This window comes from Oncorhynchus clarkii, chromosome 14 (genome assembly GCF_045791955.1).
Source record: "Oncorhynchus clarkii lewisi isolate Uvic-CL-2024 chromosome 14, UVic_Ocla_1.0, whole genome shotgun sequence".
NCBI classification, from domain to species: domain Eukaryota; kingdom Metazoa; phylum Chordata; class Actinopteri; order Salmoniformes; family Salmonidae; genus Oncorhynchus; species Oncorhynchus clarkii.
This window is the reverse complement of record NC_092160.1, coordinates 13,797,808-13,812,281: the sequence shown is the minus strand read 5'-3', so window position 1 is coordinate 13,812,281 and position 14,474 is coordinate 13,797,808. Positions and strand designations below refer to the sequence as shown.

The following is a 14,474-nucleotide window of genomic DNA, read 5'->3' as shown; positions in this document are numbered from 1 at the left end:
TTCAAGTTGAAGGCGATCGATCTGGCTGTTGGAAAAGGAAATAGAGCTGTTGCACGGGAGCTTGGCCTTAATGAGTCGATGATAAGACGTTGGAAACAGCAGCGTGAGGAACTGACTCAGTGCAAAAAGACAACAAAAGCTTTCAGAGGGAAGAAAAGCAGATGGCCCGAACTAGAAAATTAGCTTGAAGACTGGGTCAGCAGACGGCCGAGGTGTTTCAACTGTGCAGATCTGACTGAAAGCCAAAACAATCGCCACCGCAATGAAGTTTGAGGATTTTAGAGGTGGACCATCGTGGTGTCTAAGATTTATGAGACGTAAAGGCCTGGCCATCAGGGTAGGGACGAGTCTGTGTCAGCAGCTCCCTCCCGACTACGAGGAAAAAGTTTCAAACTTCTGCAAATTCACTGATGCAAAGATAGAGGAGCATTCCATCAGCCCGCACGACATCATAAATATGGATGAGGTTCCTCTGACGTTTGACCTGCCTCTCACTCGGACTGTCAACAGGAAAGGCGAATCATCCGTCACGCTGAAAACAACTGGGCATGAAAAAACGCACTTCACCTGTGTTCTGAGCTGCACGGCGTCGGCAGAAAAGCTTCTACCGATGTTGATTTTTAAACGCATGACGATGCCAAAAGACAAATTCCCAAGAGGAATTGTTATGAAAGTCAACAAGAAAGGATGGATGACGGAAGGCCTAACTAATATTAGCATGAATGGCATACGGAGTGTTACGGCAAGCGACCGTAGGATTCTTTCACAAGAACAAGGCATTGCTCGTGTTGGACAGCATGAGGGCCCACATAACAGATTCTGTGAAAGAAACCATCAAGAGGACAAACTCAATTCCAGCTGTGATTCCTGGGGGCACAACAAAGTATTTGCAGCCACTCGACATCAGTGTAAATCGTGCATTTAAGGTGTTCAGTGGGAGGCTTGGATGACAAGTGGGGAGAAATCCTTCACTAAAACGGGCCGCATGCAAAGAGCCACTTATGGTTAAGTCTGCCAGTGGGTCCTGACAACGTGGAGCATTGTCAAAAAATCCACTATCATCAACGGGTTTCGAAAGGCTGGACTGCTGCTTGTTGTTGAGGGCAGTTCAGCGGGGAATTTGCCTCCGGATGAAAGTGACGAGAGCGACAATGAAAACGATCCAACATCGAATGAAGCAATTCTGAGGCTATTCAACTCCGACACCGAAGGAGATGACTTCAGTGGTTTCAGTGCACAGGAGGAGGAAGATAGTGACCAATGACTTTCTTGGTAGGCTACTGTTTAATTTTTGTTACAAGCCGTGTTTCGTTAAAGCCTATTTATTTTTGTTACAAGCCGTATTTCGTTTAAAGGCTGTGTAAAAGTTCATTTGTTTCAATTTACCGGTAGGCACCTGCGGCTTATAGACATGTGCGGCTTATTTATGTACAAAATACATATTTTTTAATAATTCAGTGGGTGCGGTTTATATTCAGGTGCACTTAATAGTCCAGAAATTACGGTACTGTTCATTTTGGCGAGTGACAACAGTAACTTTCAGAAAGGAAATAAAACCGCTAAAAGACAAGACTCACAACAACAAAAAATCTAGAAGTAGTTTACGGTTGCAAAATCATAACAACTACATTCTTTGAGACCTACCTTTGGTGCAGCGTATCCTCATAACGGCCTCGAAGCCGATCTTCCTGGTGAGGTAGCGCTCCAGATCCTTCTGGAACTTGTCCAGCTGGGCCGGGTTGTGAACGTGGTGCAACGAGGGGTAGTAGAAGATACTGCCCGCTGAGAACTTAGACATACAGGCTGGACCGAGAAGAGGGACAGAGGATGCTGTGGTCAGCCTGATGTTCAATGTTTACCCTAAAGACTGCTATATTCTATTTTATCATGACATTTTGTCTGGGTTTTTTTAAGCTAAAGAATGGGCGGTCACGTCTTACCTAGTGAGGCCAGGTCAGAGTACTGGGAGCTGAGGAGGAACAGGTCCACTCCTATCTGTTGGCCAGAACAGTCCAGGGCCAGCTTCTTGTAGAAGTCTGTGGCTGGGCCCAGGTGTTGGACCCCCTGTCACAACATAACATGCACAATTGACTTCTTAGACAACTGGAACCTTACGTCACAGAACCATACTCAGGCATTTGGCTGTAACAGCAGAGGGCGCACCCCCCTATCCACATCGATGGGACAGCAGTGGAAAATGTAGAAAGCTTCAATTTCCTCGGCGTACACATCACGGACAAACTGAAATGGTCCACCCACACAGACAGTATGGTGAAGGCGGCGCAATAGCGCCTCCTCAACCTCAGGAGGCTGAAGAAATTTGGCTTGTCACCAAAAACCCTCAAACTTTTACAGATGCATAATTGAGAGCATCCTGTCGGGCTGAATCACCGCCTGGTAAGGCAACTGCACCTCCCTCAACCGCAAGTCTCTCCAGAGGCATCACCGGGGGCAACCTACCTGCCCTCCAGGACACCTACAGCACCCGATGTCACAGGAAGGCCAAAAAGATCAAAGGACAACAACCACCTGAGCCACTGCCTGTTCACCCGCTATCATCCAGAAGGCGAGGTCAGTACAGGTGCATCAAAGCTGGGACCGAGAGACTGAAAAGCAGCTTCTATCTCAAGGCCATCAGACTGTTAAACAGCCACCACTAACATAGAGAGGATGCAGCCTACATACAGACTCGATTCATTGGTCACTTTAATAAATGGAACACTAGTCACTTTAATAATGTTTACAAATCTTATATTACTCATCTTCAAATGTATATACTGTTTTTTATACCATCTATTGCATCTTGCCTACGCCGCTCGGTCATCCATCCCTCCCTTTAGATTTGTGTGTATTAGGTAGTTGTTGTGGAATTGTTAGATTACTTGTTAGATATTGCTACACGGTCAGAACTAGAAGTACAAGCACTTCGCTACACTCGCATTAACATCTGCTAACCATGTGTATGTGACCAATAAAATTTAATTTAATTTGATTTTGTGTGTGTACACTACCAGTCAAAAGTTTGGACACACCTACTGATTCAAGGGTTTTTCTTTATTTTGACTATTTTCTACATTGTAGAATAATAATGACGACAATGAATAACACATATGAAAAACAAATGATAGTGCCACTAAGCCAAAACCAGATGGGATGGCGTATCGCTGCAGAATGCTGTGGTAGCCATGCTGGTTAAAGGTTTCTTGAATTCTAAATAAATCACCAAGTGTCACTAGCAAAGCACACCATCTCCTCCATGATTCACGGTGGGAACCACACATGCGGAGATCATCTGTTCACCTACTCTGCGTCTCACAAAGACACGGCGGTTGGAACCAAAAATCTCAAATTTGGACTCATCAGACCAAAGGACAGATTTCCACTAGTTTATTGTCCATTGCTCATGTTTCTTGGCCCAAGCAAGTCTCTTCCTCTTATTGGTGTTCTTTAGTAGTGGTTTCTTTGCAGCAATTCGACCATGGAGGCCTTATTGACGCAGTCTCCTCTTTACAGTTGATGTTGAGATGTGTCTTACTTGAACTCAGTGAAGAATTGTTTTGGCTGCAATCTGAGGCTGATAACTCTAATGAATGTATCTTCTGAGGAAGAGGTCTTCCTTTCCTGTGGCAGTCCTCATGACAGCCAGTTTCATCCTAGCGCAAAATTCTTGGGATTGACTGACCTTCATATCTTCGTTGTTTCTAGTATTTGAGCGTCCTTCACATAATTTGGCCTTGGTCTTTTACCAAATAGGGCTAAGAGAAACGACAGTCCATCATTACTTTAAGACATGAAGGTCAGTCAATCCGGAAAATGTCAAGAAAACCATCAAGCGCTAATATGAAACTGGCTCATGAGGACCACCACAGGAAAGGAAATCACCACCGTCAGTGATTTATTTAGAATTCAAGGCACACTTAACCAGCATGGCTACCACAGCATTCTGCAGCGATACACCATCCAATCTGGTTTGCACTTAGTGGAACTATCATTCGTTTTCCAACAGGACAATGACCCAACACACCTACAGGCTATGTAAAGGCTATTTGACCAAGAAGGAGAGTAATGAGTGCTGCATCAGATAACCCGGTATCCACAATCACCCGACCTCAACACCATTGAGATGGTCTGGGATGAGTTGGATCAGAGTGAAGGAAAAGCAGCCAACAAGTGCTCAGCATATGTGGGAACTACTTCAAGGCTGTTGGAAAAGCATTCCAGGTGAAGCTGGCTGAGAGAATGCCAAGCGTGGCTACTTTGAAGAATCTCAAATATATTTTGATTTGAATACTTTTTTGGTTACTACATGATTCCATACGTGTTATTTCATAGTTTTGATATCTTCACTATTATTCTACAATGTAGAAAATAGTATAAATAAAGAAAAACCCTTGAATGAGTAGGTGTCCAAACTTTTGACTGGTACTATGATTGTGTGTGTCATGCCTGTGTGACTCAGCACTCATACCTTGGTACTGGACCTCTGGTTGGGGTCCTCCCGGGACTGCAACAGACCTGGGCCCAGCGTGGGTAGCTGGGTCTGGAACACGGAGACGCGGCCCCCCGTGGGGGACATGAGTTTGTAGGCAGCCTGCAGTGCCGGGCCCAGGGCACTGTGGGTCTCCCTGGTCTGGCTAAACATGCTGTGTAGGGAGGTCAACAGTACCCTCACCAGCTGGGAGAGGGGGGGAGAGGAGGAGAGGGAGAAAGGAGAGAGAGGGAAGGAAAGAGAGCAGTCAAAATCACTAAAAAAAGGCACACACAATCAAAAAATACTATCACACTAAAGCAACCATACATGGTCTAAAACACACCAAGACTCTCACCTTCACAAGCCAGTCAAGAAAACCAGTCTGTGATGACACCGGTAAACACAAATAGTTGCACACATTCTCAGTCAAATAAAAACCTTTACCGCTCTGCTTTCCTTCAGGTTCACCAGGAGACTGTCGTGGGTTGGAATGAAGATATCTACAAAAACAGAACCAAGACGGAATCATTTAATGTATCACAGCTCCAATTCAATTTCCTTAGATATTTAACTTGGAGAAAACCAACAAAAAAAACGTCATTATTTCAACCATCAGTAAATAAGTGACAGGTCAGTTTGAGGGAGGGGGGATGCAGTCAGTCTGCAGTCATCAACACTACACTGTTGCCTTGCCAAGAGTTGTTTAGCAAGATAACAACATGTTGGCTAGAGCACAAACCGACTGACATTTCTAGGGAGTGGACCTGAAGATGGATAAGGGGAGCTGACTGAAAGAACACACACCGTCGATGTCGGAGACCACCAACATCTGGGGCTGTGAGAGGCTCTCGTGGAGGTTGTAGAAGTGGATGGTGCTGTTGAAGGTGATGAAGCCAACTCGGGTGCGCGTGTCCCCAGGCATCCTGAAACACAGACAGAACCCCTAGAGAGTCACCCTAGCCTCCAGCGTATAACAAACAGTACTGGACAATGGAAATGGCAGAATATCTCTCGGCTTTGACAATGGAATTCTGGTGAACTCATTTCCACGTCAAAAAGTGCGATTATGGATTTGGCATTATGGAGTTGACGTGACAGATCTTCCAGACATTGAAACCAGCAGGGAACAGTTGTCAGAGCTAGTTTTGTTTGGTTACGACAAAGAACAATTGAATTTCCTGGGAAAATCTGGAATAACAGTCCTGTTCAAGTATTCCATGTCTCTTTTCCTGGCGAGAAAAACTAGATATACAGATGAAGTCGGAAGTTTACATACAATTTAGCCAAATACATTTAAACTCAGTTTCACAATTCCTGACATATAATCCAAGTAAAAATGTCCCGTCTTAGGTCAGTTAAGATCGCCACTTTATTTCAAGAATGTGAATTGTCAGAATATGGGTCAGAAGTTTACATACAGTGGGGCAAAAAAGTATTTAGTCAGCCACCAATTGTTCTCCCACTTAAAAAGATGAGGCCTGTAATTTTCATCATAGGTACACAACTATGAGACAAAATGAGAAGAAAAAAAATACAGAAAATCACATTGTAGGATTTTTAATGAATTTATTTGCAAATTATGGTGGAAAATAAGTATTTGGTCAATAACAAAAGTTTTTCAATACTTTGTTATATACCCTTTGTTGGCAATGACAGAGGTCAAACGTTTTCTGTAAGTCTTCACAAGGTTTTCACACACTTTTTTGCCCCACTGTATACTCAATTAGTATTCGGTAGCATTGCCTTTAAATTGTTTAACTTCGTTCAAATGTTTCGGGTAGCCTTGCACAAGCTTCCCACAATAAGTTGGGTGAATTTTGGCCCATTCCTCCTGACAGAGCTGGTGTAACTGTGTCAGGTTTGTAGGCCTCCTTGCTCACACACACTTTTTCAGTTCTGCCCAAAACAATTCTATAGAATTGAGGTCAGGGCTTTGTGATGGCCACTCCAATACCTTGACAATTTGCCACAACTTTGGAAGGTTGCTTGGGGTCACTGTCCATTTGAAAGACCCATTTGCGACCAAGCTTTAACTTCCTGACAGATGTCTTGAGATGTTGCTTCAATATATCCACATCATTTTGCTACCTCATGATGCTATCTATTTTGATGAAGTGCACCAGTCCCTGCTGCAGCAAAGCACCACCACAACATGATGCTGCCACTTCGTGCTTCATGGTTGGGATGGTGTTCTTCAGCTTGGAAGCCTCCCCCTTTTTCCTCCAAACATAACTATGGTCATTATGGCCAAACATTTCTATTTTTGTTTCATCAGACTAGAGGACATTTCTCCGAAAAGTACAATCTTTGTCCCCATGTGCAGTTGCAAACCGTAGTCTGGCTTTTTTATGGTGGTTTTGGAGCAGTGGCTTCTTCCTTGCTGAGATGCCTTTCAGGTTATGTCGATATCGGACTTGTTTTACTGTAGATACTTTTGTACCCGTTTCCTCCAGCATCTTCACAGGGTCCTTTGCTGTTGATCTGGGATTGATTTGTACTTTTCAAACCAAAGTACGTTCATCTCCAGGAGACAGAACGCGTCTCCTTCTTGAGCGGTATGACGGCTGCGTGGTTCCGTGCTGTTTATACTTGCGTACTATTGTTTGTACAGATGAACGTGGTACCTTCAGGAGTTTGAAAATTGCTCCCAAAGATTAACCAGACTTGTGAAGGTCTACAATTCTTTTTTCTGAGGTCTTGGCTGATTTCTTTTGATTTTCCCATGATGTCAAGCAGAGGCACGGAGTTTGAAGGTAGGCCTTGAAAAACATCCACAGGTACCCCTCCAATTGACTCAAATTATGTGAATTAGCCAATCAGAAGCCATTACATAATTTTCTGGAATTTTTCAAGCTGTTTAAAAGGCACAGTCAACTAAAATGTAAGTTGTATTAATTCTAAGTGAAATAATCTGTCTCTAAACAATTGTTGGAAAAATTGCTTGTGTCATGCAAAGTAGATGTCCTAACCAACTTGCCAAAACTATAGTTTGTTAACAAGAAATGTGTGGAGTGGTTGAAAAACGAGTTTTAATGACTCCAACCTAAGTGTAAACTGTAAACGTGTAAACTTCTGACTTCAACTGTATGTATGTATACATCTTTCTTTACTTCATAGTTGAAACGTATCAACTTCAAACGGGCTACTCCTTGTGGAACTGTTGCAGATTTTGCCTCAGGGTTGCCAAAATCCTATTGCTCCCCATATCTTATTCTATTTTTATTTCACCTTTATTTAACCAGGTAGGCCTGTTGAGAACAAGTTCTCATTTACAACTACGACCTGGTCAAGATAATGCAAAGCAGTGCGACAAAAACAATAACACAGAGTAACAAACAAATAAACGTACAGTCAATAACACAATAGAAAAAAAGATAGACAAATTATTGTATAGTGTGTGCAAATGTTGAAGAGTAGGGAGGTAGGCAATAAATAGGCAAAATAATTACCATTTAGCATTAACACTGGAGTGACAGATGTGCAGATGATGTGCAAGTAGAGATACTGGGGTGCAAAAGAGCAACAGGTTGAGTAATAATATGGGGATGAGGTAGTTGGGTGTGCTATTTGCAGATTGGCTGTGTACAGGTACAGTGATTGGTAAGCTGATGCTTAAAATTATAGAGGGAGATATAAGTCTCTAGGGCAAGTTGCTGAAGGGGGTGCTGTGATGTTGGCCGGGGTAGGGGTAGCCAGGTGGAAAGCATGACCAGCCATAGAAAAATGCTTATTGAAATTATTGTAGATTATTGGTGGTGACAGTGTTTCCTATCCTCAGTGCAGTGGGCAGCTGGGAGGAGGTGCTCTTATTCTCCATGGACTTTACAGTATCCCAAAACTTTTTGGAATTAGTGCTACAGGAAGCAAATTTCTGTTTGAAAAAGCTAGCCTTAGCTTTCCTAAATGACTGTGTAATTTTTTTTGGAATGGGGCATGCTTATTAAGATGGTTAGGAAAACACTTTTGAAGAGCAACCAGGCATCCTCTACTGACGGGATGAGTTCAATATCATTCCAGGATACCCGGGCCAGGTAGATTAGAAAGGCCTGCTCGCTGAAGTGTTTAAGGGAGCATTTGACAGTGATGAGGGGTGGTCGTTTGACCGCAGACCCATTACGCAAGCAGACAATGAGGCAGTGATCGCTGAGACTCTGGTTGAAGAGAGCAGAGGTGTATTTAGAGGGCATGTTGGTCAGGACGATATCTACAAGCATGCCCATGGTTACAGATTTAGGGTTGTACCTGGTAGGTTCCTTGATCATTTGTGTGAGATTGAGGGCATCTAGCTTAGATTGTAGGACGGTCGGGGTGTTAAGCATTTCCCAGTTTAGGTCACCTAACTGTATGAACTCTGATGGGGGGCGATCAATTCACATATGGTGTCCAGGGCACAGCTGGGGGCTGAAGGGGTCTTTTATATGTATGCATGCTGATGGACTTAACTGCTAAAACAGAATGCACCAGAGAGATTAATTTCAATATTCCTCCAGTTCTTACGCACTTGCAAGCAGGCCAATGCAAGCCATGTTTTACATTTCTCATTTTATTTTTTCCCACCCTCTTTGAAATGGAGCCTAAACTACAAAAAGAGAGTCTTATTTTGAGAACGAAAAGGTTGCCAAATACTATGTATGGACTCTATGGCAAAGCGACTCACTTGTCCAGGTTTTCCAGTAGGGTGTGACAGAAGACGTTCAGGTAGCCTCCCTCCACCGCGTTGTGAGACACATCCAGCACAAACAGGTACACTGCAGGCTGAGGGGGACGCAGCTGGGGAGAACACATGCTTTACTCAAAACATTCAACCAGTTCTGGTTCTGACGTGTGTCTGATGGAGACCTGAGGGCAAACTGCTTCTGGATGGATGAATACTAACCATGTAATCTGAAGAGGCTATGAACTCCACAGTGGAGTTCTGTACCTCTGGCCTCTTGTGGGGCTCTCCATATGAGCGGGTCACTGGGTTATACATAAACTCATCAGGAACTGAGGAGGAGAATATTTACATTCAGGTGATTTAGCAGATGTTATTGAACATCAGCATTTGGACAGTGCTGCCCTTGTACACCTATTGAATAGAGGGATCCGTACCATCGTTGACCCTGTAACAGAGATTGCATTTCCATCTCCTCTGGTCCAGGAAGGAGACGAAGGGGTTAATGTAGGTGCGACAGGAGCGACATCTCACTATGGTGTTGGACGTGATCACTGGGAGTTGCTATGGATAGAGAGAGATTCTGTGATGAAGATTATTTATTTATTTATTTCATCTGTGGTTTGTTAAAGTTATTTCTGACAATTTGGTCTAAACTCTATATTTGATCTAACCTGCACCTGCAATATGCATCTTGTAAGAGTGGAATCCTTTCTGTAAACACCTTATGTCAACACCGACTGGCTTTTTGTACTTTTACCACATTGCACTTCGACTGACCCTAAAACAATGTATTATTGCAGCTCCTCATCCTCCATCTCAACCTGCATTGCCTCCTACTGTTCTGTTTCTGTACTCAGTTTAATTTCCTATGACAGAATGACAGTTTTATTTAGGGGGCATAGTATAGATCAACACTGAAAACCAGTCAATATAAATAGCCACTGACAAGTTTTCTAGGATATTCACTCAATTCCACTACATTTATTCTGTAGCAAATTGCCCTTTCGAGTTCATAGCTCCCTGAAATGTCAGTTCCTTACACCTATCCAATCCTCTCAGATCTACACCAGGAGTTAGGAGCCAGGGGATGTTTGTGGGCAGAGCCCTGGTTGTGTTCGGGTTGGATGTCTTACTGCGAGGTCTCTGAAGGGGTGCAGGAGCAGGCCTAGGGGAAGCCGGGCTTTATTCAGCAGGGCCTGGGTCTGGGGAATGTTGGTCAGGGTACACCGGAACGTGCTGTGGAGGCCAGAGAGAAGAGCGTTTAGCACTGCCTTGCCAGACATGAGCTAATATATTTCATTGAGTTAGCGGAGACTATGGATGAACAATGCAGTGTGGAGATAGAGAAGTACGTTTGAAATCAACAATGTTTCCAATATGTGTTTTGCTTGATCCTATCAATAAGCTTGGGAGACCTGTCATTCAAAGTGTTTCAGTTTATGCTGCATATTGTCAGTGAGTTTTGTGCTCAGATACCAGCATATTCTCAAACCCACAAACTCTCCCTCCCTCTTACTCCGGGCTGCAGTTGGCCTTCTTTAGGTCAGCGCTGAGGTTGGGTTCTGGGGCATCCAGGGGCTGGTGGGGCAGCAGGTTCCTCTCCTGCAGCAGGTTGACCGGCCGCAGCGCCTCCACCTCCAGCTCTGGTACACCACTCAGTCCCCCGAGGGCCGCAGATAGCTGGGACATGTTAGGGAAGGGCTGCGCGGACAAATGGGATGCAGTTAGTCACACAGTAAAATGAGACAGGTAGATCATTACCACAAGGGTCCAGTGTGGAACAGAGATGAACATGATAGAAAGGAACGGATGAAAAATGTATTGACCAGTGGGGTAAAAAGTATTCAATTGTCATACTTAAAGAAAAGTAGACACCTGACTAGAAAATTTCTCAAGTAAAAGTGACCGAGTAAAATACTACTTGAGTAAGTTTAAAAATATTTGGTTTTAAATATAAAAACCAGAAGGCACAAATTTCTTAAGATTGTTTAAAAAATATATTATTTAGGAATGTAGTGAAGAAAAAGTTGACAAAAATATAAATAGTAAAGTACAGATAGCCCAAAACACCACTTAAGTAGTACTTTAAAGCATTTTTACTTAAGTCATTTACACCACTGGTATTGACTTAGTAGGCTAACTCCTTTTCATGTATTTCATGAGGGACCATATTAGAATGAGGAATATATAGTATTTTGATCATTTTAGTCATACACAACCAGGTGGGTTGCACCAGAACATCTTACCTGTGGCAAATGCTGATAGCCAGTTTGGTTGTACCCGCCGTGTGAGGGGGAGGAGTCTGTCCTGGAGACCGGCCTCTGCTGATAGACTGGCTGATTGGGCATGTCGGCAGACGGTGGATTGGAGAACTCTGGAAATAAAGAGAGAAACATTAAAGTTGCATGTACCAATGGATAGCTGCCAGCTGAGCGCATTTGGGACTGTGGTTGAGTGGAGATACGTGGCAGAAGAAATGTTAAATTGGATGACGGATCTGGCCTCAAGATGGGTTGGGTCAAATTTTTCAAATGCCTCCACAATGCAGAGTACATGTAGCGTTGGATGTTTAGAGCTGAGTAAAGTATGTACCTGGGTAGCTGCCGCCTTCCAGGGAGTCGTAGCTGTTGGGCACCGGGGATGCACTGCCGGTGGTGGTTGAGGAACTATCCCCGCCTGAGAAAGGAGGGAGGTGAAGAACGAAACAGAGTTGTGAGGAGCTGTTGTCTTTCAACGGTTTAGTACAACTCTGCAGGGCCTTGGACATGCTGGCGGGAGAAAAATAAAACATGAAAGCTGCTGAAATGGGTAGAGTGTCCGCACTGAGATTGGGAGTTGGATCTCCGGCCTAGTCATACCAAAAACTGTAAAAATGGAACTCAATGAGTCTTTGCATGGCACTCAGCATTAAGGAGATAGACTAGCCTCCTGTCACGGGTATCTCCGGCTCCTATGAGCCATTCCGGCTCGCACAAGCCAAGGCTACTTACTTATAGAGAAACAGACAGCAGTTATCATCATCATCTCCCTAGGCCGTGCACATACAGCCTTCCTTCCATCTCTTGAGTAATTGGGTAGAGGGGCTATGGGGCACTATGAGATGGTGCTTTTAAGTCTCAGCCACACGCACATCGGAGTTGATTAATCAAATTGGGCCAAATGGAAGGCTGTGACAGTGAACCAAGATAGCACTGCCTGCGCAGGCCAAGAGCTCATTGGATGAGCTCCAATTATCCCAGGCAGCTAAATCTGACTGCCACCCCACTGGATTAAGTGATCTGGATATTAGTGAAACTGGCTGGCTGGGGACACAAGGATGATATGATTGCCATGCCCTTGTTCTCGTATGAATTCATGTCATAACACAAAACAGCAAAAGGGTAGGCATAAACAAAAAATGTTGGCCAAGCAACAGAAAGAGACAGAATGATAAGGGACCTGATCAAACAGGACAAACATCTGCAACTTGAAAATGAAAATGATGGAATGATGGAGAGCGTTTGGAATGTAAGATGGGGAGGAGGAGCACACCTTTAGCAGGAGGTGCTAGCGAGAGCTAGTGCTGACATGCCTAGGCCTCTACCCTTCTCCCGGCGGAGACCAGTGCCTGTTGGCCCACAGCAACAAGGGACCTGCTATATTTAAAAAGCTGTTAACCTCTAGCCAATTACACAAAACCCAAGGGTGGGACCCACCAGCACCCTTAGGAAACTCATAAACACCTTCTTGTTGAAACACCGCATGTACAGTGCATGCTGATAACCAAAATGGGAAATGTTGTATAATAACATCATTATCAGCATAGCATAACTATGTTAGGTGCTAAGATTAGAGGTTCCAAACAAAGTGTTGGCTAGTAACTGGCCCAGAAAGGGAGCTACAGAAAAGTGTGTTTTTTCCCTAATCTAAATGCAAAACCAATCATGCAAAATCAATTGTTTTTCAGGAGGATGAAATTCTGAAATTGCAACGGGAAGAAAAATGTGCTTCTTAATTCAGAAACCAGTTGGATCAGTGTCTGTAATTGAAATGCAATCGTTCCTAAATGGTTAGTGGGCGAGAGCTGAGAGGACATGATTGGACAGCACAAGAACGAGTGCGTAGCCTGCATGTCAAGAAGACTAAACCGATCCTAAAACAACCAATTTGCTCTCAAACACTACACCCTACTCACATGATTTCACAGATGAATCGAATTAAGCTTAATCAAGGCTTATCTTGATCAAGAAGAGGTTAATTGATCAGCTTCACCTTTCTTACTGACATCCTTCACTGTGGTTTCAGTTACAATGAGCTCTCATCACTAACATCCAATATCTATTGGGAACACAGTGATAATGCTGGGAGAAGATGTGGCATAGCTGTTGAATGCGTGGAGGCCGTCAGGTGGGCAGTAGAGGGGGGCAGAGAAGCTGCTAGAGATGGGCGGAGGTGGCTTTGAGACATGAGTATGAATGTAAAGTGCCTGGGGTTGAAAGGAAAGTAAGTGCTGCATGGGTTGATGTGAGGGTCAGGTTAGTTGATGGTTATTGGAGTTGGGTTGGGAATAAAAGCTATAAGCAGACCTGCTTCCTCATCCTCCTCCTCATCATCATCCTCAGCGGAGCTGGATGACGAGGGGGCAACGTTGGCGGCGGCGTTGGCAGAGCTAGCGCCACTATTGGCTAAATATCCGTAGTGCATGCCTGTGGGGGGGTGGGAGAGGGTACAAAACAGAACAACCATCAACTATGTGGAGGGGAGGAGGGGGCGAGGACAGAGCCAAAGGACTGAGTCCAGGAAGTCTGTGTGGTGGGCACGTTGTTGAGGATGGTTGCGATTCTCCTGCAAAAACATCCCTACTCACTAGCTTCTACCACACAAACCAGGTTTTCATACAAGCTTTTTATGCGAGTAAAGTACAAGTTAAAAAAAGTGTCACGACAGGCCTGAAGGAAATAGCAAATTTGGCAGTAAACTTTCCAAACGTCGACAAAACACAAGACAAGGTGGGATCTTTTTGTGTCAGTTTAATAGGCTACAGATTTAAAAAATAATGAACTTCACAGGGTGGTGAAAGTGAACCGTGACAGGCTTGGTGTTCTTTTCCAATAAATATCGAGGGTCTTATTCTGGTGACATAATGATCGATGCTTGGCTGCCATTTGACAAATGGCTCTTTTGTCCAGAATAATCTCATCATGTAGGCTATACCAACACTATCTGCCAGCTGTTGGCTTGAGCACACAATACCAGTGTAGGCACGTTCACTATAGAATTTTTAAAAAATCAACATTTATTTCAAAGTTGAACAAATTATACACAAAGACAACTTTTAACAATTTCCACTGAACATTTTACCAAAAC

At 43.9% G+C, this 14,474-nt stretch overlaps 1 pseudogene; it reads right to left on the bottom strand.

Annotated features, from left to right (window-relative positions):
- LOC139366325 (protein transport protein Sec24B-like) overlaps positions 1-14,474 on the bottom strand; it is a 33,722-nt pseudogene that overhangs the window by 8,952 nt on the left and 10,296 nt on the right.